The 25,663-nt window shown below is 41.2% G+C and overlaps 1 long non-coding RNA gene across 2 annotated transcripts in view; it reads right to left on the bottom strand.

The window, feature by feature from the left end:
* The window catches only part of LOC128597022 (uncharacterized), a 57,727-nt gene that overhangs the window by 1,924 nt on the left and 30,140 nt on the right, over window positions 1–25,663 (bottom strand). For both annotated transcript variants that reach the window (XR_008383191.1, XR_008383192.1), the window contains one exon: window positions 7,766–7,849. This is a non-coding gene — a long non-coding RNA (uncharacterized LOC128597022). The remainder of the gene's footprint in view (window positions 1–7,765; window positions 7,850–25,663) is intronic.

The following is a 25,663-nucleotide window of genomic DNA, read 5'->3' as shown; positions in this document are numbered from 1 at the left end:
TTTAACAAACAGATTATTTTTATACCAGGGAAACAGCACAAAGCCTGGCACATGGTTTGTACCTTATCACTACTAGTTCTTGTTCTTCTCTCCTAGTCAGTGGTTTTTATCACCTTACCATGTTGCTTTAAGTTGTGATCTAAGAACTACACCCAGACCCATCCCAATTTCCCAGGACATACAGATTTTGAATAACACAGAAGTCCTGCAGGAACTGAAAGCTTCGGTCCCACTCCTTCCATTGCCCCGATCTTGTCCCTAGCCTCAGGCTTAGAGCTGCTGGGGCCACACTTTCACCCAACCATGCTTGGGGAGGCCCCAGAATAGGAGTGGAGCAGCTTAGAAAGATTAAGGTGCTACAATACACTGAAACAAAATCACTCAGGCTGCCTCAATCCTGGCAAAGGGGAGGGTATTATTTGCAAAGCCCCCTGCTGAGTCTCCCAGGTGCTAGCTAGACAGGCTCAGGAGATAGTTTGGCAGTCACCCTGGAAAAAATGCCTGTGTCTCTGCAAATAAATCTGCCAGTATAGAAAGCATTGGGTTTTCCCCAGTGCTTGTGCAAATAGTACTCTGTGCTTTGCTGGTATTAGATATTCCTTGGTGCGAGCAGCTCTAGACCATGGTAATTGGAGCTATGGATTTCTTGTCATTACTGTTCCCCTTGACCTGTTAGGAAATAATTCCAAAAATCAATGGTCACATTTCCGATTAATCACAACTAAAAAATCCTTAGTAACTAGATAAAGAAATGTGTTCCCTAAATTCCCCTTTGTAGTTCAGCACCTGACATAACATTGAGCAAGAGTCTCAAAGTCTAGCACAAAGAAGAGTAAATGTATTTGCATCAAAGTATGGTATGGGCATGTGCATCTGAGAGTAGGAATCATATTCTAGAAAAAATTATAAATAATAGATTACTAATGGAATATTATTTATGTCTTTTCTTCACTCAATATCCAATATTCGTTAGAATCAACACTACAGTTAATATATGTTAAAACTCTCAGTGAGGTGGATACATTTCTAAGCAAAATGGAGGTAGCAAAATTTACTCCTGAAATAAAAAACTTTTAAAACCTTTAGACCATCGATAAAATTTTAAAAGTCATCCAAAAATCAAAATGAAGGAAAAAAAAAAAAACCTTCTTTTCTCCCCCCAAAAGCACCTGGCCTTTATAGTTTTATGGGTGAATTATACTATGAAGCCTGCCTTTATTAATACAAATGCAAAAAAATAACCAAATCCATTCTAACAGCATGGTAAAAAGGATACTATCCTACAAACAAACAGGGCTTATTACTGTGACATGCTTAGAAAGACTTTAACTTGCTCCTAGCTGAAATACAGGAAAAGTTTTTTTGATATAGTAACTTGGTTTTTTTAAACCTTTTAAAGGTAGTGGAAACAAATATTCTTGTTGGGACCTTCAGCTAACTAAATCACTATGTGTTACTGCATTCTTTTTTTTTTTTTTTTTCTTTTAGTAGGGCCAAATAACCTTTGCTCTTTCAACCATTTCAGTTTGCCAGATTGTTTAACTCAGTGGCTATGTTTTACTTTAACATGTCTTTTTGGAATTATGAGACTTTGGGAAAAGCCAGCTTCACTTAGTGCAATTTTAAGGACTTCTCTCAATAATTAAGGAAAAAAAAAGAAAGAAAATACTACAGAATACTACAGAAAATAGTATCCATTAAAGATAGGCTGTTCATTGCACAATAAAAGGAATTATGACATTTTTATTTTCTGATATATCGATTTAAAATGAAAATCTATTTGTTTATATTCTCAGAGGAAAGGATAAGGTAAGTGCTGAGTTGAGCCACAATGAGCAGCAACTTGAAACTTTTGAGAGTCATCATTACAGGCAATAGGGCTCTGTGGCAGAAATAATCGATGAAATATGTCTTCTTATTTTTAGCATTTTAATTTTAAATATTAAAATTTTAATAATTTTAATTTTCTAAACATACATAAAATGGAACCAATCACACAACAGCCTTGACACTCACTCCATAGTTCTCTTCAATCCCTTTTCTCTTCCTCCTATTTGAGCTTTAGAAGAGAAAGAGAACCTCTGTAGAACCCATGACTGAAGCTATGGCAATGGACTGTGGTCAAAATACTAGTCTTTCTTTTCAGGTTGGCAAAAATTTTAAGAGTTATAACATCCAGAGTTAGGCAGGAAATGGGATAGACTATTCCATCTAACAGTTCTGGTGGCAGGCATGTGGGCTAGAATCACCATTTTGGAGAGGAACTTTGAAATTTTTTTAAATGTGCAGGCTTTTGTTCCCTCACTTCACTTCTAGCAATCAACCTTATAGAAATATTTGAACACATGAGCAGACAAGAATCGCAAGGTCACCTCTTCAGTTCAGTTACAATGTGTGACTTTTGTTGTTCTACAACTTAATGTCTGCCTCCACGTTCTTTTTGGCCTGATGGCAGAAAACAATCTAGTCAGTGTCAGGCTTTCAGGTACACTCAGCTGCTTCAGAGGAGATTCCATCTCTTCCTCCTCCCTTAGGGTGGCATCTAAATGCCATGATGTTTAGCAGCCTGGAGCTGGAGGGTATTCCAGTTGTAGGCTGCTGGTAAACGATGCTGTACTCTCTGGGCCTTGAGCAGGCAGTGATGGTGCTTGTGTTTTCTAACATAGCTGGTACTGCTATTGGACGTGTAGCCTGAGAGACTCACACCATATTCCACTGAGTGTCCTCAGACCCTCACTAATTAATTTTCTTCCCCATCATACTATCTGCAGTGATCTGGACACTGGAAAGTTTGACTCTTTCTCAGGCCACCCCAAGGCCAAGGTCCCTGGCCACTGGCACCTGTACAGCCCTCTGTACCCTACAGCAGTAGCTCTACGTTGGCCAACAACATTTCTGTATGGCTGCTGTATTCTAGGTGCCAAGTAGAACAGAGAAACAAATCCCTTCTTCAAGACCACAGACATAGGGTGGCGCCTGTGGTTCAGTGGGTAGGGCGCCGGCCCCATATGGCACGGGTGGTGGGTTCAAACCCGGCCTTGGCCAAACTGCAACAAAAACAACAACAAAACAAAAAAATAGCTGGGGGTTGTGGCAGGCCCTGTAGTCCCAGATACTGGTAGAATGAGGCAAGAGAATCGCCTAAGCCCAGGAGTCAGAGGTTGCTGTGAGCTCTGTGATGCCATGGCACTCTACCGAGGGTGATAAAGTGAAACTTTGTCTCTACAAAAAAAAAAAAAAAGACCACAGACATACTTAGATGTTCGGTCCCCTCCACCCAAGCCCCACATTTGGCCCAGAACACAGGGCAGGGCCCCTTTGCAGGCTCAAGGTCTGGCAGTGTACCTCTTCTCGTGGCCAGATGTCTTGTACCTGTGAGGGTGAGCGAGGCTGGCTCCTCATCATATGTTATCTCTATTCATTGCTGTGGGTTCAGCTTTATGCCTTGATTCTTTGCTGCTTAAATGTTTGAAATTAGGGCGGCGCCTGTGGCTCAGTGAGTAGGGCGCCGGCCCCATATGCCGAGGGTGGCGGGTTCAAACCCAGCCCCGGCCAAACTGCAACAAAAAAATAGCTGGGTGCTGTGGCGGGCGCCTGTAGTCCCAGCTACTCGGGAGGCTGAGGCAAGAGAATCGCTTAAGCCCAGGAGCTGGAGGTTGCTGTGAGCTGTGTGACGCCATGGCACTCTACCCGAGGGCCATAAAGTGAGACTCTGTCTCTACAAAAAAAAAAAAAAATGTTTGAAATTAATAATACTCTTTTCTATCACACACACAAAAAAGCCAGGCTCTGGCAAATTAAAATCCCTGACTTTCAAGACTATGGTCTCAACACTGAGCATTAAGATTAGAAACTCAATGTTACAAAATCTTGATTCTCATTCCCTGAATTTCCTCTGTGAATCCCTTCCATTGATAGAAGCTAGGCTTGCCTCTGACTGAAGGAAGAAGAGTCACAAATAATTGGAGTTCGAAGCAGAAGGACCTGAATTAGTATGTCTAAATTTTATGCAGCATGTTCAGTGACAGTCATTGCAGGATTATATGTGGCAACAGAAAATCATAGACAAATCATCACTAGGTGAACTGTTAAAATGAATTGTGACTTTATGCTTCTTTAAAGTGAATTCCACTTCGGTAGAACTGAAACCAGGAATAGCAGTTTCCGGGCTATGTCAGCACAGCTACACAAAAATTATCTGTTTGTTTTTTTTTTTAATTTGTGTTTTTATTTGTATAGATGTTTATTTTGGCTCCCTGGCCTAAGGAATATTATCCATCCACTAAAAGTTTGAGGTTGTGTTATACCTAGGTAATAAAATGGAAAGTTATCTGTGATACATTATTGAGTTTGAAAAGTAAATACAGAAATATTTTTATATAATGTACCTCCACTTTCGTGTTTTTTTAAAAGCTGATAGATACATCCTTATCTGTCTGCAATGCACACGCATGCACATTTACACACACATACGCACGCAATCACACACTGTGTGAGAACCCCCCCCATAATATTAATAAATGCTACTTCTGAGGAGTAGAAATATGCAAGGAAGAGTTTAGGGGAGAGGTCAATTTTCACGTTCACGTTATACATTCCCAGCATGTTTGAAATTTTTGTCAGCAAGGAAGCACAACTTTTATTTAGATACACACCAAGAGACAAAAGCATGAAGGCCCTGAGAGAAATGTGCCCTTCCCTGACAGAGAGGACACACGTCCCAGCTTGGATGGATGCTTCCCCAGTTTGGTCTGTGCTAGCCCACAAACAGTCTGCGTGGAGCAGCTCGCCTCGCGGTCAGTGACCCCAGCAGAAGACTGCAGGAGGGCACAGCAGCACAGTTACCAGTGGCCTGCGTCAGGTGGACCTGTGTCTGAAGCTAGACCACGTGACTTGTTAGTTTCTCAGTCTTTTTGAATCATAGTTTGTTCTTTCATAAACTACCACCTACTTAGCAAACTGAGGAAAAGAGAGGAGCCTTGTGAAGAGCTTGGGAGAGAGTGTGCTGAGTGAATGGTAGACGGAGAAGAGGTCGGACGGGAAGAATCATTGCCAACCTAGAGAGGTGGGGGACACAGTTGTCCCTAGAAGGTTATCACTGATATTTTAAATGCCACTATGGGTACCTTATGCCTTTTTCCTTTTTTTTTCTTAGTTTAACAGCCCAAATCAAGCCTCATTGTTCACCTAGTAAGAGAAGCAAGCAGAACATTCAAACAAGATGATCAAACCAGATGACCTCAGAGGTAGAAGCCACCGCTCTGTGTGCAGGTGTGGGCATTACAGAGGGGCGGGAGGTCGTTGAATACACACAAGTCATAATGTCGCATTTGGCATCACTCAGGGTGATCATGGATTTGCAGTTCCTACCACAGGTAAGGGAGAGTGGAGTGGGGGAACTTGATTTAGGAAGACGAGGGTCCAGGCTAAGTGAGCAGAAAAGAAATTAATTTGCTGAACAGATGGCACAAAAATCGTGCTGTAAATTTGGGTAGAGGACAGACAGGAGGATAGATGGGGACAGTGAAGAAGGCACACTCAGCTGCTGGAAAATGCGCTGGGTTTGGGAAGAACTGGCACTCAAACTCCTCAGGGCTGACGGCTGGGCAGAGTGGACCTGGAGGCAGAGCTGGAAGGCAGAGGAAACCTGGGCCACCTCCCCACACCACCAACCCTGACCTCTCACCCTGAAGCCTCAGGAAAGTGAAAATCAATGTGCTCCCGAAGTGCAGGAGCCCAGGGTCTGGGGCTGGAATTTGACCCCTGCAGAGTGTTTACTGATCTGGAGAGGGATAGGTTCAAATGAGCTCATCTTTATCTTGAGAGGAAATTAGGGAGCCCAGACCAAGACAAAGACACATTTTGTTCAATGAAAATTTACTACCCCCACCCCCACACTGCACACAATCGTACATAAAATATCTGCTCAGGGCGCCTAGTCTCCAAAAGTCGCTTCTGAAAGATCAACAAACAGGGAATATTGAGTTTTACAGAAAACTAAAAATGTCATTCCGGAATATCTTAATGTACCCCCTGTGCTGATTTGTATCCTCTTTTTTTTTTTTTTACACAGTTTGCAAATATTAACTAAGTTCAAGGCCAGTGGTATAAGGTCTAAGCTCAGAGTTAGCATGAGGTGAAATACTTAAGATGGTGCAATCCTGTCCTAACGAAGAACATATTAGATCCCAAGGTTGGTTATGGGCAGTTCCTGCTCCCTCACCCAGTTGATATTTGTTTTATCAAGTCAGGGCCTATTTTTGTCATCATTGTTAATCTTCCTCTCACCAGATCTGTTTTGGCCGAGGGCATGCACTTGAGGTATGTTAGAAGAATGGAGTGCAGTATTGTGGGAAAGAATTATCTCTAATTCTGTCTGCCTACAGTTTCCTCAGCCCTGTTCATCTGATCTCACCTCATAGAGCTAAATTGTAAATGGAAAGTCCTGCGAGTTTGTGAGCTAGAGGTAGATTTTAAAGTTGAAAGAGAAATGTAACAGCTTTCTGATGATGACTATAGGTCGCTGTTCTGTTGGGAAGAATTTTAACTTACCCATCAGGAGAGATCTTGACAGAAGTCCACCACTGCATGGCGAGCTAGGTCTAACTCATATAGACTCATCTCTGGCCTCAATATTACACAGGTCTTGTCTCCAGGATTCCTGGAGACCTAGCCTAAGGTCGCTGGTAGTGCTAGTTTGGACTTAAGAATATAGTGGCACTTCTGACCCATAGGCTTTGGTGTTAAACAGACCCTCATTCAAATCTTAATTTCTCTGAGCCTCAGTTTCTTTCCGTGTGAAAATAATCATCACAATATTCTCCTTGCAAGATTGTTATGGGGATTAAAGGTGGTATTGTATCTGAAAGCATTTAACACAGTGCCTGTTGCTTAAAATGGGATTAATATGTTTTAGTCTCCTTCCTTCCGCTCAGCCACACCAGCTGCCGATGTATCCCCTTTCTCTGCTGCATACATTTGACATTGACACAGTGGAAGCAGGCCAGTAACCCTTGAGGAGATACCACCCTAGAAAGAACGACTGCAGAAAAGAAAAGCTTGAGTAATGTTTAGAACAGCAAATTGTCCCCCATTAAACTCCACTGACATTTGAAGAATGCAAATATATAAACTTAGAATTGTGTGACTGGTTTCCTATACCTAGAGATAACTCCTTCATGCCTCCAAAAACCACCTCAATGTGGAGACCTTCGTTTGGGAAGGTTTTTAATCTAAAAATCATAGAGGTCATTGTACTCTTCTTTTGAGTGCTCATGATGTAACTTAGGTACCCAATGAACTGTTAAGTCCCCTGGATAGCTTGCTCAAGGGAGATATTCTTGTAGACTCATAACAGCCTCAGCTGCTATTCTACCTAGAGCTCTGCCCACTGACATCTCTTATTTAAGGTATTGCATCTAAAACTTCTAGTAGAGTAGGTAACCCTTAGCCACTTCCTCTCTTGAACATCATGAGGATGGCTAGAATCCACCATGGTACATCCTCTTGTTGGGTACCCTGAGTTTTCCAAGGTGTTTCAAAACAAATTTGCCTCCTACCCTTTAAATACAATGTTTGTTTACAAAGTAGATAGTCAAAGGCATATTTTGTATCAGCCAATATTCAAAGATTCTAAAGGCAATAAGTACTTTTAGATCCAATGCAGTCAGTTCTTCAATGTACCCAAACTGATCACGGGGAATATTAGCACAGAATTGAAAATGTACAGTACTTATGTTTGATTTTGGAGATCCAAAATATCAACCTTGAGAAGAAATAACATTACGTCCTTCTGAATCTGTCCTCTGTTTCTCCTCTGTTGATGTTTCCCAATATCACCAGAGCTAGACTGGAGGAAGAAATGGGAAAAGATAATGAAAGATACCTAATAAATATTTGGAGAATTAATGTATATTTCAATTTAATGTTTCTATGTGTTAGCAACAACTAGAACATATAACAGAAAAAAAATAGTAACCAACCTACAAAATATCTTGAATATGGTTATAAAACTGTACTGTAAAGACATAAAGAAGACCTAAAAAACAGAGACAGACAATAATAATAATGATGATGATAGGAATAGTAACTGACATTTATTATGTTCTTCTAATATGCCAGGACTTCTCTCAGATTTTTACATCAATTTTCTGAAAAATCGTATGAAACACTTAGCACTATTATCCTCAAAAAAATTTTTTTTAGGGCGGCGCCTGTGGCTCAGTCGGTAGGGCGCCGGCCCCATATACCGAGGGTGGTGGGTTCAAGCCCGGCCCCGGCCAAACTGCAACCAAAAAATAGCCGGGCATTGTGGCGGGCGCCTGTAGTCCCAACTACTCGGGAGGCTGAGGCAAGAGAATCGCTTAAGCCCAGGAGCTGGAGGTTGCTGTGAGCTGTGTGAGGCCACGGCACTCTACCGAGGGCCATAAAGTGAGACTCTGTCTCTACAAAAAAAAAAAAAAAAAAAAAATTTTTTTTAGAGAAAATTAGGACACATCAAGGCAATGTAACTTTTTAAACGTGAATATCCAAAATGATAAACATACTTTTCCCTAATTTACTCAGTAACTTTACTCTGTAAATTATTGGAAAAATATGATTCTATAAGCTAATATAATCCCAAATTTCAGAGGACTGATTATGGCTCTTAAATTATTCTAATGCTCACCTAGAAGAGAAAATGCTCTAAAAAAATGTAAGAAAATATTGAAAAGAATCAATTTTAAAAGTATTAAAATTATATGATTAGGTCAGGCTCACACCTATAATCCTAGCACTCTGGGAGGTTGAGGCAAGTGGATTACTTGAGCTCACAAGTTCAAGACGAGCCTGAGCAAAAGTGAGACACCATCTTTACTAAAAATAGAGAAGCTAGGGGAGCATCATGACAGGTGCCTGAAGTCCCCGCTACTCAGAATACTACGGCAAGAGAATCTTTGAGCCCATGAGACAGGTTGTTGTGAGCTGTGATGACGCCATGGCTCTACCCTGGGGAACAGAGAGAGACTGTATCTCAAAAAAATTAATTAATTAAAATGAAATTATATTCTATAAGTTTAGTAAGGTTGTAAACTGAAGTACTTACAACAGAATGTGGAAAATAGAAGACAATATTGGTAGAACAAATGTATATTTTGATCTATTCTTTTATGATTTACCCCAATACATATAAAAACAAAATATAAAGACACAGTAATTAAATATTGTCTCGTTAATATAAACATTGAGAAAAATAGTTCAAGAAAGAACATTAGAAAATCTAGACACAGATATAAGTAAAGGTAGGAATTTATTCTACAATAAAGATTACTTTCAATTCCGGGGGAAAAGATAAATCATTCAACACATTGAGGTAATTTGCTGATCATATTAAATACATAAAAGTTAGATTCCCATTTCACAATATGCAAAACTAAATTTTTTATAGACAAAATGTAGAAAATATATGTTCACACAGAGAAACACACACACCAAAAAAAACACACTTAAAGCATTCTGAAAAACTAATTTTACTATCTTAGAGTTTAGAAGACAGTTTAAGCAGCACAAAATCCAGGAGACATAAAGAAATAAAATAAAATTTGGCTACATAAATTAATAGTATATGTAAGTGTACTCAGACTATTATACATATAATTTATACATAATTTATGAACACTATGTGATACGCATACTATATATAAGTCTATGTACTTGATATCTATATATTCTCTCTTTATTTTCTCTAAATTTTCCCATGCTTGTTGGGAATGAGCTTTTTTTTTTTTTTTTTATTAAATCGTAGCTGTGTACATTAATGCAATCATGGAGTACCATGAGCTGGTTTTATATACAATTTGAAATATTTTCATCAAACTAGTTAACATAGCCTTCATGGCATTTTCTTAGTTATTGTGTTAAGACATTTATATTCTACATTTAGTAAATTTCACATGTACCCTTGTAAGATGCACCTTTAGGTGTGGTCCCACCAATCACTTTCCCTCCCCCCATGCTCCCCTCTTCTCCCCTTCCTCCCCTCCCTCTCCCCCTTCCCCATATTCTTAGGCTATAACTGGGTTATAGCTTTCATATGAAAGCCATAAATTAGTTTCATAGTAGGGCTGAGTACATTGGATACTTTTTCTTCCATTCTTGAGATACTTTGCTAAGAAGAATATGTGGGATATATGGGAATGAGCTTGTTGAGTGCAGAGGATGCTACTGAAAGTTCTGAACCAATTTGTACCAGGGATAGAAAGATGAGATAGCTAGATAGGTAGACTGATTTAGCTAGAAGATCAGTAGTGGCACCATCTTAGTATATTCATTTGCTTATTTAACACACACACTGAACTCACTTTACATACTCAGTGCTCCGTGGGGTCCAGAGGGAAAACACAAACAGGACCCAGTCTGCACTCATGCCTGTGGTCTGCAAGATGAGAAACGCTCTGGAAGGGGAGCACCTCAGTCACATATGCTCCCTTTTTCTCCCAAGTGGAACTGCTGGGAGCTGCCCCCAAGAGATGTGGCAGCAGGTGTGTCCTCCCCCACCCAGACCTTGAAGCAGTGTGTCCCAGAGGCCTTGAAGTTACAGTTTTGCCTGAGCTGTGTGCAGTGTCCCCAGCAGGGCCTGGGATAAACTGCTGTCTGGGAATTAGCCACACAACTTCTCAAACAGCTGCTGAGAGTTGTCTGAGAAGAGTCATGTTGCTGGGAGGGGGGGAATAAGCTTCTGTGGTCACAGCTAAGCTGCAGGCTACTCTTCCCATTTAGTCCTTCAATAAACATTTGTTCTAAGCTACACAGAAACAGTGATGAGTGAAATAGACAGTTCTTACCCTCGCGGAGGCTACACTCTGAGGAAGAGAGTTATTCACAAAAGCAAATGAACCACATAGATCCACACGCCCAGGAGCAGGAATGGTCAAGTCTGCTTCTTAGAAAGTGACTTTTTTCTTCTTAGCAAAGTATCTCAAGAATGGAAGAAAAAGTATCCAATGTACTCAGCCCTACTATGAAACTAATTTATAGCTTTCATATGAAAGCTATATCCCAATTATAGCCTAAGAATATGGGGAAAGGGGAAAGAGAGGGGAGGGGAGGGGGGAAGAGGGGAGGATGGGTGGAGGGAGGGTGATTGGTGGGACCACACCTATGGTGCATCTTACAAGGGTACATGTGAAATTTACTAAGTGTAGAATACAAATGTCTTAACACAATAGCTAAGAAAATGCTGTGAAGGCTATGTTAACCAGTTTGATGAAAATATTTCAAATTGTATATAAAGCCAGCACATTGTACCCCATGATTTCATTAATGTACACAGCTATGATTTAATAAAAAAAGAGAGAGTGAAAAAAAGAAAGTGACTTGGCACTGAGCTCTAAAGGATGCTTGGACGTCACATGACTGAAGAGGAGGGAAAAGATTCTGGGTCTGGGGAATTGCAAGTGCAAAGCCCTGTATTGGGGGGAAACAGAGGATTTGAGGGCCTGAAAGAAGACGTTGCTCTGGAGTCAGGGAGTGAGAAAGATATTTCCAGAAAAGGATGGAGTGATGGGGAGTATGATTTATTAATAGGAGGATGAAAAAAAAACTGAATGTTCTTTGCTTTGCCTTGCCTGACAGACAAAAGTGATACACATTTAAGGGGGAAGGGAAAGAGACCCATAAGCGATGCATCAGCTTCATCCCAGATTTTGACCTCTTTCCCCCAGAATGTCTTCTCCTAAGGGAATAACATCATCATCTATTGGCTCAAAACTGAAACCTGTAACCCATCCTTTCTTCTCTCCATCCCAGCTCTTATCAACTGTTATTTGGGTATCAATTCCACCCCCTTCTATTATTCTAATCCATTCACTTCTCTCCAGCCACCATGTCAGTGCCTTGGCTCATGTCACCATCAACTCTTATCTCAGGGTCTACAATGGCAATATACAAGCAATGTTGAGATCAGCCTTTCTGCCTCCAGTCTTTCTACCCCCACATGCATTCATTCTCCTACACTGTACCTAGAATGATTTTTCTAAAGCATTACTCTACCCTTCTATTAAAAATACGGAGTGTTTTATTATTGCTCCTCTTTAAAGTCCAAACTCCTCGATGCGGCTCTTAATTTCCCTCAAGATCTGTCTCTGGTTACTCCTCTCCCGTTAACCACTCCAGCCATAATAAACTATTTGTCCTGCTGGTTCCTCTTCTTCCTGTCTCATGGTTATCTCCCCACTACTGCTGGAAGCAATCAGTCTTCACTTATCACATCTCCGAGCCTGGTGTTTTCTAGATTAAGACTAATCTGGGGTTCCTTTTCACTCTTGTATTACATTTAATCCCCTTAGCATGGCAGAAAAGACTCCTTAGACGTGACCTCTACCCTTCTCTTCAGCTTTATATCCTACTACTTTCTCACTTCTCTGTTTCTTGCCCCTTCCGTCCCTATGATACTGAATTGTTTGTGCTTCCAAATACACACCATTATTTCATGCCTCAATACATTCGCATAGATTTCCTCTGTCTCGATTATTTTTCTTTTCTTGTTTGCCGCTTGAACTCTTTGTTTCTTCTTAAAACCCTATTCATTTGAATATGAGAAGTTAGAATGTAAGATCAATCCAAACTATCAATCAAGTCGGAAAATTAAGGCTTGAATTTGAACTGATTCAAACACTTATTTTCCATATACTCTTTTTGAAAAAAATATACCTGAGATGTATTCCAACAGAATGAAGGTGAAAAACCTGGAAAAAAAGGAAGATGTGAGATAAAATAAAAGTAAAACAAGCTAGGAATTACATAGAAGACAGACGGACAGCTGTGCAGGTGACTTAGAATGAAATTAGCTTTGGTTTGAACAGGAACTCAGTGGCTCCAAGAAAGGTGTCTTCAGAAAAATAAAAAAAGATTCTGCACAAGGGGCAGAAGGAGTAAGAATCTGGAATCTATTTGTAAAATGACAAAAAAAAAATTGTGTGTTCCTCTTCATAAGGAAAAAAAAGTAAACAGAAACCCCAGGGAAGTCTTAAGAAACAAAGCAAAAAAGAAATCCAAGAAAGTTAAATTATAGGGAAAAAATGTATCATGATTTAAAGCAATTAAGAAGTTATGAGAAGATTAACCATTTTTTAAAATGAATACCATGCAAACACGAACCAAAAGAAAGCTGGGGCAGTAATACTAGTATCAGACAAGTAGGCTGATACAAGAGAAGAAAAGAGGTTATAAAAAGCACATCTTTGTGCTATTAACTCTAGAAACATTCTCTCTTAAGTGATAAGAGGTCCCTACAAGAAAGTAAATAGGAAGAGGGCATTTGGGTAATGCTAACACCCAAAACAGTGCCTGAAATATAGCAGGGAGTCAACTATCTATTTAAAGAATGACTTTGAATCTGTAAAGAAGGAAATGGACTCCTGACCCTGCCTGGATTAGCAGTTTGTCTAAAATTTATAAATTGTAATCATATAAATGACGTTTACTGTTCTATTGTCATTGAAAATCAACATGCGGACCTAACAGAGGGGACTAAAAGGTGGCTACAGAGAAAAGTGTATAAATCATTAATCTTGACCATGAAAAAGCAAAGGTATGTTTGGCCAAAGCTAGGAGACAGAGGTAGAGAGCTGTTAATACCCTCATCTGGAGAGTCAAAAGATACAGTCTAAGGGTGATAGAACTAGAGATTTAAAGGAGATATTTGAAGTTACAAAGGTATTTGGGACTAGGAGTCCATGGTACTGTTACAACACTTCTATCCATATGTACAACTGCTAAGTGATCTTACCCAGTCTTGAAGATTGAAACGTCACCTATACACTGACAAATGGGTAGCCCCAGCTGCACAAACTCCCAAACTACATTCACTGTCTACTCAACACTTCCCTGAGGATGTCTACTAAACTCATTTTTCTACTCAATCAAGCTCATTCTCCCCACAGTCTTTCCTGAGTCAGTAAATTCAATGCTATCCTTCTGGTAGCTGAGGCCAAAATCCTTAGACAGGTCTCTGATTTTTCTTTTCCTCTCACATCCCACGTCAGCAAATTAATGTAGCCTCTGACATTCAAAAATATATTGTGAACCCTGGCTCTTCCTACCTCACCACACAGTGCTGCCCTAAGTCATGCTGTTTCTCACCTGCTCTCCCTGGATCTGCCCTTACTCCATCCTACAATATATTCTCCGCACAACAGCCAGAGTGATCCCTTTAAAATATAAGTAAGAGCACATCATTTCAAAAGCCTTCCTACTTAAAAACCTACAGTTTCCCTCAAGTCAAAGTCTTTCCCATTGCCTCAAAGTTCTAAGTAACCAGACCCCAGTTTCCCTCTAACTTCATCTCCCGTCACTCTCTTCATCCCTCCAGCTTGGCCACCCCTCATTGCTGTTGCTCAGACACACAGAGGAGACCCCAACCCTAGAGCCTTTGAAGCTGCTATTCCTGTTATCTAGGATACACAACCCTCAAATATCCACATGGCTCCCTTCCCCACTTCCCTCTGGTTTCGGATCAAATGCCCCCTTATTCTGGAGACATTCCTTGAGTATCTTATCTAAAGTAGCAACTTTCACCCATCACTACCTCCCAGTCATGGCCTTACTTTTCTTTCTTAGCACCTCTCATCATCTGACATAATATGTCTACTTTTGCTTTTATCATCCCCCTTCACTAAAATATATGCTCCATGAGGGCAGAAACACCATCTTTTATTATTATTATCATTACCATTAATGCATCCTTTAGACTTAGAACAGTGCCTCATACATTGAAGGTGGTCAAGAACTATTTCTGGAATGATGAAATACAAATAACAATGAAATTATCAAAAATATGAAGGAAGAGGTTAGAGAAGAATTGAGGATAGTACCTAATGAGTTAAGTCCTCTTTCGTAAAGCAGGAAATCAACAGATAATGTCTAAATCTTACTCACAGAAATATCCAACAAATAAATTATAACCATGACAATTAGAAGCAGCTGCCTTTGGAGTGGAGGAGATGCCATTGCTGTTCTTCTAAGTCACTCTGTACTACTTCGTGTGATCTCATGTAGATTCTAGTACTGTGATTAAAATTTTTAATTTAATTTTTGTACCGCCTTCTCTGAATCTCTTCCAAACAAAATCAGTTATGCCCTTCTCTGTAGTACTTCTGAGCCTATGTCATTGTTCCTCTGTGCTATTTTCATTTAGGCAGAACAAATCAGTGATTCTGTAATCAGACCATCTAAGTTTGAACCCTGGCTTCACCATTTGCTAACTGTGTGATTTGGGGTAACTTTCCTAATCTCTTTCACCATCTATAAAGTGGAGATAGTAATGCTGTCTATCTTGTGATGCTATTGTTTAAATGGATAATCCATATATGATACACAAAATAGTATGTAGCATTTATTAAATATGCAATAGAAATTAGTTATAATTTTTTGTGTATCTCTCTGTGTAGTATCTGTTGTTATGTCTAGACTGAAAATTCCCAGAAGTCAGGAGTCATTTCAAATTTACAATTATAGTTTACAGTATGAACTCTATAAATAATGGCTATAGTTAATAGTTTACAGTATGAACTCTATAAATAATAGCTATTATTATATGTGGTTCACTCTATACTGTATTTGACACACATTCAAACCATAAACTTTTTTTTTTTTTGAGACAGAGTTCCAAGCTGTCGCCCTGGGTAGAGTGCATGGCATCACAGCTCACAGCAACCTCAGATTCTTGGGCTTAAGGGATTCTCTTGCCTCAGCCTCCCAAGTAGGTGGGACTACAGTCACCTGCCACAACACCTGGCTATTTTGTTTTTGTTGTTGTTACAGTTGTCATTGTTGTTTTAGCTGAACCCACTAGCCTTGGTGTATGTGGTCGGTGCCCTAACCACTGAGTTATGGGCACCACCCTAAACCATAAACTTTTTGAGGACAGAGACTAGTGTATTTCTTGTATCCAGCACAACATGTGAATTAGAGTTTCATTGACTGAAGGTTAATTGTGACTCAGCGAATGAGTATGTAATCCAATTATGTCTCTGAGTCCACGTAGCCCAGTCTAAATCTGATAGCTCATGGTACTGGCACAAAAACAGAGAAGTAGATTTCTGGAACAGAATAGAGAACCAAGAGATGAATCTGGCTACTTACCATTATTTGATCTTTGACAAGCCAATTAAAAACATTCAGTGGGGAAAAGATTTCCTATTTAACAAATGGTGCTGGGTGAACTGGATGGCAACCTGTAGAAGATTGAAACTGGACCCACACCTTTCACCATTAACTAAGATAGACTCTCACTGGATAAAAGATTTAAACTTAAGACATGAAACTATAAAAATACTAGAAGAGAGTGCAGGGAAAACCCTTGAAGAAATCAGTCTGGGCGAGTATTTTATGAGGAGGATCCCCTGGGCAATTGAAGCAGCTTCAAAAATACACTACTGGGGACCTGATCAAACTGAAAAGCTTCTGCACAGCCAAGAACACAGTAAGTAAAGCAAGCAGATAGCCCTCAGAATGGGAGAAGATATTTGCATGTTATGGCTCCAACAAAGGTTTAATAACCAGAATCCACAGAGAACTCAAATGCACAAGCAAGAAAAGAACAAGTGATCCCATCGCAGGCTGGGCAAGGGACTTGAAGAGAAACTTCTCTGAAGAAGACAGGTGCATGGCCTACAGACATATGAAAAAATGCTCATCATCGTTAATCATCAGAGAAGTGCAAATCAAAACTACTCTGCGATATCATCTAACTTCAGTAAGATTAGCCCATATCACAACATCCCAAGACCAGAGACGTTGGCGTGGATGTGGAGAAAAGGGAACACTTCTACACTGCTGGTGGGAATGCAAATTAATACATTTCTTTTGGAAAGATGTTTGGAGAACCCTTAGAGATCTAAAAATAGATCTGCCATTCAATCCTATAATTCCTCTACTAGGCATATACCCAGAAGACCAAAAATCACATCATAACAAAGATATTTGTATCAGAATGTTTATTGCAACCCAATTCATAATTGCTAAGTCATGGAAAAAGTCCAAGTGCCCATCTATCCATGAACAGATTAATAAATTGTGGTATATATACACCATGGAATATTACGCAGACTTAAAGAAAGATGGAGACTTTACCTCTTTCATGTTTACATGGATGGAGCTGGAACATATTCTTCTTAGCAAAGTATCTCAGGAATGGAAGAAAAAGTATCCAATGTACTCAACCCTACTATGAAACTAATTTATGGCTTTCACATGAAAGCAATAACCCAGTTACAACCTAAGAATAGGGGGAAGGGGGAAAGGGAGGGGAGGGAGGGGGAGGTGGGCGGAGGGAGGGTGATTGGTGGGATTACACCTGCGGTGCATCTTACAAGGGTACATGTGAAACTTGGTAAATGTAGAATATAAATGTCTTAACACAATAACTAAGAAAATGCCAGGAAGGCTACGTTAACCAGTGTGATGAAAATGTGTCAAACGGTCCATAAAACCAGTGTATGGTGCCCCATGATCACATTAATGTACACAGCTATGATTTAATAATAAAAAAATAAAATTAAAAAAAGAAAAAGAAAAAATAAATCTGATAGCTCATTTAAAAGCACGTCGAATCTGTACACAACCTCTGGATGAAATACTACAAGACAAAGTGGAGAGTTCATCACAACCAACATCTAAAATCTCCTCTTTCCCCCTCTTTGCTCCTCCTGAAATTTCCACATCAGTGGAAACTCCCTGAATCTCACCCACTCTCAACTCCTCCTTTCAATCCCCAAGTTTCTCAAATTTTTGTATACTTCAACATCTTTCCACCCTCTCCAATTTCTTACAGCTCTTTACTCCATGAATGGTAGTAGTAGCAAATGACACAATGAATTACAATATGCCTGACATTTTCAGCTTCCTTATGCTTATCAACTCATTTAATCTTCACAGTCACATAAGGTAGATACTGTCATTGTACCCCTGTCATGAGGACACAGAGATAGAAAGAAGTTAGTTGCCCAAGGTCACCCAACAAGTAAGTGGTTAAAGAGGGATTTGACCCTCGTCTGACTCTAAAATTCGAGCTCTTAAGAGTTTGTTATCTGGTATTCTGTATTTGTATGCCCATTACATAGGTTTACACAACGAACGAGTGCAGGGAGCTGCCTATAGAAGCAATGACTATCCCTGTTAGAAACCAAGGACAAGAAGGAAAATTGCAAACATTCGTAATAAAAATTTTTCCTGAAAAAATAGCATTAAATTTTTGCCCTAATATAAATAAGAGCAACAAAATGCATGGAAGAAAAACATATTACTAAAAACTACAGAAAGGTGCAAAGGGAAAGAAAGTCCTAAGTAGCTCTGGGCTAGGACACTTCAAGCCACCAGCATAACATTCTTCCTTGGAAGATCATGAAGGCACCTGCTTTGTACACTTGGAAGTTCCCATGAGCATCTTTTAGACTTGCTTATTAGCTACATACTAATTTCTTGGGGACCTCTTGTCTTAAGAGATAGCTGCGCTCTCTTCAGTTCTTTGCGGTAGGCAGCATTTGGGCAGCCCTCAAGCTTGCCCTTCACCCAGGTACGTGTCTTGGGTAGTCCTCTTTCTTTGAATATGAACAGAACCTGTGTGTGTTATGCAGGATAACACCCATGATTAGGTTACATTATATGGCAAAGGTGAGAGTATTTTGCAGATATAATTAAGGTCCCTCAGCAATTGACTTTGAGTTAATCAAAAGGAAGATTATCCTGAGTGTGCCTGACCTAATTAGGTAATCTCTTAAAAGAGAGTCTCCTACTGGCTTTGAAAAAGCAAACAACCACGTGTAAATTGTCTTTGGGGGGTGAGGGGGCACATAGCAAGGACTGAATGGCAGCCTGTATGTGCTAAAAGTGATTCCTAGTGCCAGGCGAGGTGGCTACGCCTGTCATCCTAGCACTCTGGGAGGCCAAGGCAGGTAGATTTCCTGAGTTCACAGGTTCCAGACCAACCTGAGCAAGAGCAAGACCCCGTCTCTAAAAACAGCTGGCATTGTGGAGGGCGCCTGTAATCAGCACTCTACCCAGAACGACAAAGTGAGACTCTGTCTCAAAAAAATAAATAAATAAAAAGAAAAGAAAAGAAAAGAAAAGTGGTTCCTAGTCACCAGCTGTCAAGAAAACAGGGACTTTTGTCCTACAACTACAATTGAATTCTGCCAACAACCGAAGAAGCTGGAAGAGAACCCCAAGCCTTACAGGCAGTCACAGTCCTGGCTGATTCCTGACTGACTTCAGCCTGGTGAGACCCTGATGGGAGGGTGCAACTCAGAAAATGCTAAGATAAGATAATAAATTTGTTTTGCTTTAAGTCACTAAATTGGTGGTAATTTATTATAAAGCCATAGAAAAGCAATACACACTATGACGTCAATGACATTGTCCAGTAGGCGGGTTGTGGGCCCCAGGCACAATTGTCTTTGTGAACAGTCACTGCAGTCTACAGTGTCACAGCTCAGGGAACCCCAGCAGAGGAGACAGCAGTGGCAACCAGTGAGGGGACTGCGATCCGAAGCACAGGGGTGCTGTGTCCCTAAAGGAGAGCTTGGCACCCAGTGACTTGGATAGGATGTGCTAGGTTTACTAAGCACTTTGCAGAGATTGGAATGAAAGCCAGGAAATTCAAGTGTAAAGTGGGATCAAGGCAGTAAGATTGGACAGAGGCTGGGAAAGAAGGGCAGAAATCACAACAAAAGAAAACTGTCCTCATGCATAGTTGGCACAAGCTCTCGAATAAGACCTGGGTTCAAACCCCTCATCCCATCTTTTATTCTGTGCTCTTTAACAAGAGACCTGAACCATAGGTTCATCTTCTCTAAAATGGGTTTTAGAAAACCTCCCTCACCAGGCTGCTGTAAGAATAAAGAGCAAACATATTTAAATACCCCAGTATAAATCCAGATACATAATAGATACCCAATATGGGGTAGTTATTACTATACGATAATAGAATATTGTAAAATGTATTAATTGCCGATGACTATGCAACAAATCACCACAAATTTAGTGGCTTAAAGTAACACAAACTCATAGTTGGACAATTTCCCCCAAAAGCAGAACATGCAAAGCTGTTGTACTTGGGAAGAGAAGCCCCAGCCAAGGTGATGGCAACACTTCCCTTAGAGATGATTCTGGCCCCCAGTGTAGAAGTGATGGAGGTGGAGGTTGGCATGAAGGGAGCATAGACATGAAAAGGGAAGCCAGATTAGTCCTCATCAAAAACAGCTGTCAGAAAAAGTCTCAGGAAGTGAAATCAGCCCAAGTCAGGGCCAAATGCCTCTCCCATCCACCATTCTGCTCTGGATCTGACGCTGTGGGTCTTGTCATTTAATGGAGCTCCTTGGTCAAATGGCACTGATTCCCCAGCAGACAGATATTATTTCTGTACATCATTAAGTTCACTGTTTTTGTTCACAATTCTGTAATAGCGGGTGGTTAACAGAGCCTCTCCCAGAGCTGGTCTCCTCACCAGAGTGAACGTTCATGGGAAGTCTGTGTCCCTCCTAAGGCCTTGCATGCTCCTGCTGAAGACTTGTGTATCTTCTTCCAGGGTCTAGGGAAAGGGGATACCCCAGCCTGGTCCCTAGCACCAGTGTTTCCTCAAGTATCATTGCAGTCACAATGGCACATGCCATAGTGCTGAGCACAAAGGACACCTAATCGATTCACCTGCCCCCACCCTGTACCTTGCCTGAACCAAGAGCACCTACTTGCCAGAGCTCTGACAACTACCTTGTCACTCTGGGGCTCACATTAAACCTAAGAGTTGCATAGGCAAGTTCCTAAGTCTGATTAGGGATGGGATTGAGAGTGAAGCCCAGAATCTGATTCCTTGTCCAGTCCACTTTATACCCCACTGCACTTCCTACCATGAATCTGTGGTCACAAGCCATCACTTTTATCCTCACCTTGGGTAATCTGCTCCCGTCTCTCAGATACTTCAGAGATTCTGGACAGGAGCTGATCAGAGAAATTTGCTTTTCCATTCCCCTCCCACAATCAGGGCCAATGCTATGAGTGTGCAGCCTGTGCAACCCCACAGGGCCTGTGCTCTTGAGAGGGTCTCCAGTTTGCTTTCCTGCTCTGCTGTCATCTTCTTGAAATTCTTAACAATTTTTGAACAGGGAACCATACATTTTCATTTTGGGTTGATTCCCCACAAATTATGTCACTGTTCCTGCCTACAAGAAAAATACAAGGAGCTTTAAATACATTTGCAAATTGGAGGGAGAATCCAAATCTCTTTTCTTATTGACTAACCAAACCCCAGGCATTTATTATAATTTCGTGTCATATCAGCATTACCCCCAATAAAACTAGGTTGATTTTGTTGGCCTGTAGACTGATGATATTAACATAAAAGATGGTACTTGTATGAATGGCATGTAAAACATCATAGGACAGCCGACCATCCCAGGAAGATTCCTGAAAACTCCTCTGCCCTCTCCATCCCCCTCCATCCTGGACTCTTCTCTACTCTCTCCCCACTCCCTTCTCCACTGGAGCTGTGTCATTGACAATGTTCCCTTGAAATCTCCTCCAACATAACTTGGCATACTGGGCCTTTCCCTCATCTCCTATTGCTCATCTGTGTTTGTTAAATATTATTTGGCACATAGGAAGCTCTTGAAAACAAGAGTCTTGGATTGCAGGGGATGGGCGGGGGGCTTGTGAGTCGTGCAAGAATGAGGCTGTTCTGGGGCTTTCCTCTCTTTCCTGATCCCTCCCACATCAGCACTGTGACACAGACAGGGGCACAAATGTGTGGAGACAGAAGATGCAAGAGCCACAAAAGCCTTTGGAAATAAGGCCTGGTCACTCAGCTAGACTTGACGACATGGATTCTGGAGGAGGCTAGAAAGTAGGCTGTTCATTCTCCTTATTTGCTAAGCTCGTGTCACCTGCCTTGGCTCCACAACCAGAGCCATCACCAAGGACCTCTAGCACTGGCTGGAATCTGGTAGCTCAGTGGTCTCTATATGGCTGACCCTCAACTAGTTTCCAGAGTGAAAAGGTAAAATAGTCACTTGAAGAGCATCCCTCTCCAGCCAGGGTCCTGCTGTCCTCACCCTGTTTAATGAGCATCGTTTCTGACACCACAGCACTTTTCTAGGACCTGTGGGTAGATGAAGAGTAGGTTTCTGGTTGGGAATAAGACGTGGCACTCTCCCACTCTTGGAATAATGTTTCTGATCTTGACAATGACAATCCCATGCATCTGAATAGCATTTCCCATTTCTCAAGGCCTGGGTAACTCAGCATCTTCTACAATCCTCTTGCCACCCTTGGAAGATAAGCAAGGCGACCCTTATGCCCATCTTACTGAAGAGGCAGCTGAGGATGAAACATGTTCGTGCTGTGCTGGCAGGGAACTCAGCCTCATGTGCGTGGCAGCACCTTTGGAGCCATAATCCTGGCCTCTGTTTAAAGACTGAGTTCTCATGGCAAAGTAAATGATGAGAAGTCTGTTTCCTTAGACAATGGGAACATTGACAGTCATTTCCTATTCCCCCTAACTTTGGCCACCCCTTTTCTGACTCGACACTGTTGCTGTGGGAGACGGGGTGGCTAGGTAAGACAATATGCTAAGGGGAAAAAGGAATTTTTAAGGCTGCAGAAAAGGAGTCTGGAAAGGGAGCTGGGGTCTGGAAGAGCAGAGAGAGTCACTGATTGAAAAGAAAAGGGGAAAATTATCCCAATTCTAGCACTGCTGGAAAATGGGAAAGTTATTGCTGCACAAAGACCCTCTCGAACCGCCTGCCTTCCAAAATTTCTACCGCACTCTCTGCAGTTACTTGTGTATGGCAGAAGCAGCATCTTTGTATTATATGAACAGTCTGCTTCATAATCAAATACCATCTGTCGCTACATCTGAACTTGTTTTCAACATCTGTGCGTTCTGGTCTTAACAAAGCTTTAAAAACTAATTCAAAAACTTTCACAGATCACTGACTAAATATGTACATTGACCATCTTTCCACATTGGTTTAGAATGTTCCTTCCATAGGTGCCTCCCTCCACTCAAGAAGACATATACACTTGGAGGCTTTATTAAGCTTATTTCATAATGGCCTTGGGTAGCCAAGTGCAAGAGAGGGACACTTGCTTATGCACCGAGAGGACCCATCACATTCTTTCTTGGTGCCAATACGGTCCCTTTCTGCCAATGAGAAACCTGTAAGTTGATCAGCTACCATACCCCAATTACTCAAAATGACACTACAGATAAAACGGCAACCAAGGGGAGAATCAACTGTATGGCTCATCCGCAGCTAAAGTGTGTTTGAACAAATGGTGAAGTAAAACCATGAGAGCTCTCGGGAGGATAAGGACGCTGTTACTTTGCACATGCTTCAGAAATGTGAAGTACATCTTTACAGAACTTTTGGCCAACCCCCTGGCAGATGTTGACCGGTTTTGCTTATGTATACATCAGTTGCAGAACACTAAAACAGAGATTGGAAATTTTAATTTAGTCAAGGCAGTTGGGCTAAAATGATGGCTTTTGTTGAAACCATTAAATAGAGCTGCTTAATGAAGTACAGTACAGGGCTGGCACACAGAGCCCTGATGGGAGGCTGCTGCTTCCAAGCAGGAGAGAGGGAAGGCATCGGCCAGCCACACGGGTCTCAGAACACAGGCGGTGTGGTGTCCTTGGACAGAGCTGAGCACAAGGGCTTGGGGTGGTGGGGGAGAAGGGGAGTAGGGAATGGGAGCAGAGGGCCGTCTGTACACAACACTGATGCGGGGGCAATCTCAGTGAGGGCTCTATGTGTGTGTGTGTTGGGGCAAATGAGTGTTGCGATTTTGGAAACATTCTCTTTTAAGTTTCAGCAGCACATTTGTAAGGACTCGTGGGCCAAGAGGGAAGTGTGGTGCAATGAGCAGGTGCACGGACCCTTGAAGGGGCCACAAGCGCGCTGGGAGCACAGGACAGGGAGGGCGAGAAAGTCGCAGGCCGGGGAGCTCAGGGGAGGCTGGGGGGCCACCGGTTAATGAGTCTGGTGATTGATTCCGCCGCTTGCCCTTCCTGGACAGCTTGACAGCCAGGAGCCATTAGGTGTGCCCAGGCTGTTTTCCCTTCCACATTCAGGGTCAACTGAGGCAAAGGAAAGCTAACCTCAGTATCGCTGGAAACCCACTTTAGCGTGATGGGGCTGACTGATAATTATTTAGAGCACCGGACATTGACTTCCCACACAGTGTTGAATCTATTAAGGGGCACGAGACTTGGTGTGTATCTTTCTATTGTTTTCCTGTATTATTGGGAATTTTTATTATCTGCCGACCTAATATCTTAGTGGTCAAGTATGTTTAAAAAAGATACAAATAATACTGCATAGCGAAGATGACTATTATTATTAAGGTATAATTATTTATAACATATAAATAAGTGAAATTGTGTTCAGTAAACACCAATTCTTGGCCAGGCATTCCTGAAAACAGAGGGAGACTCAGACCTTGTTCATCTTCTGGTAGAAATAGGATGAGGCAGTGGTTGGTTTTCATGAAGTGACTGCTTATTTTGAAAACTACTAAAAGAATTTCTTATTTTTTATTTTTTTATTAAATCATAAATACATAGATCATGTATACATTAATACATTTATGGGGTACAATGTGCTGATTTCACATAGAATTAGGAATGCTTACATCACACCGGTTAATCTATACCTCATCTCGTTTACTTTCGTGTTAGACATTTATACTCTACATACTAATAGGTGCGACATGTACCCTTGCATTATGCACCATTGGTGTGATCCCACCATTCACCCTCCCTCCATCTGACCCCAACCCTTCCACTTAATATTTGTTTGAAATTACTGTTGGAGATCAAGTGGATATTGGCGTGTTTCTTCCCAAGCTGGCTTATCTGTACCCACGTGGCACTGGGCATCAAACAAACAAAAACACGTATGCTGTTGAGTACGGGAGGTAGGTATATTGTGGTGGTGTTCGTCATCTGTCAGGGAGAGTATCAGACTCCTAACTCCTTAAGTGAACCTGGCAAAACCTGGGATTAAACCATAAAAACTGTGTGTTCTAGAAAAGACTGCCAGCCTCTTCAGGGATGAGCATCATTTTATGATCTCTGGCATCCTGTGACATTCGTTCTACACACAGGTGATGTCTTATGGCTACAGGGAGTCACAGACTCCTTGAAATCAATCAGTAAATACAGAATGTCCAGGACCGCAGGGCTGGCAACCACCACTGCAGGATGTTAAGAGTTCTAACATCCACTTTTAATTTTGATTAGCTCTAGATCCTTCATAATTACAGAGCTCTGTTAATCCCACACAGCAAAATATGCATAATTCAATTCTATTTGGTTAAGAAACATTTATGATCCACTTGGGTAAATATTGAAATAAGGTTGAATTTCTTTAAAACACATTCACTGACAGCCTTGGGGACATAAACAAGAAAGTTCCGTATGGGACAGAGAAATCAGCATGGAATCAACTATTTGCTAAAATATCTATACCCTACCTGTCACAAATAGGTTCTTTACCCCTACCTATACAACTGAGATTTGTCTTTAATACTTTTCCCACTGTTCCTGTTAAGTATTCCCCTTTTACCTCAAAATGAAGAAGGCTCTCAGAGGTAGGGATAAAGGAAACTTCCAATCAGTTGTATAATT

This window comes from Nycticebus coucang, chromosome 10 (assembly GCF_027406575.1).
Source record: "Nycticebus coucang isolate mNycCou1 chromosome 10, mNycCou1.pri, whole genome shotgun sequence".
Taxonomy (NCBI): Eukaryota; Metazoa; Chordata; class Mammalia; order Primates; family Lorisidae; genus Nycticebus; species Nycticebus coucang.
The sequence above is the reverse complement of the archived record's forward strand: the minus strand, read 5'-3'. Positions and strand labels throughout refer to the sequence as shown.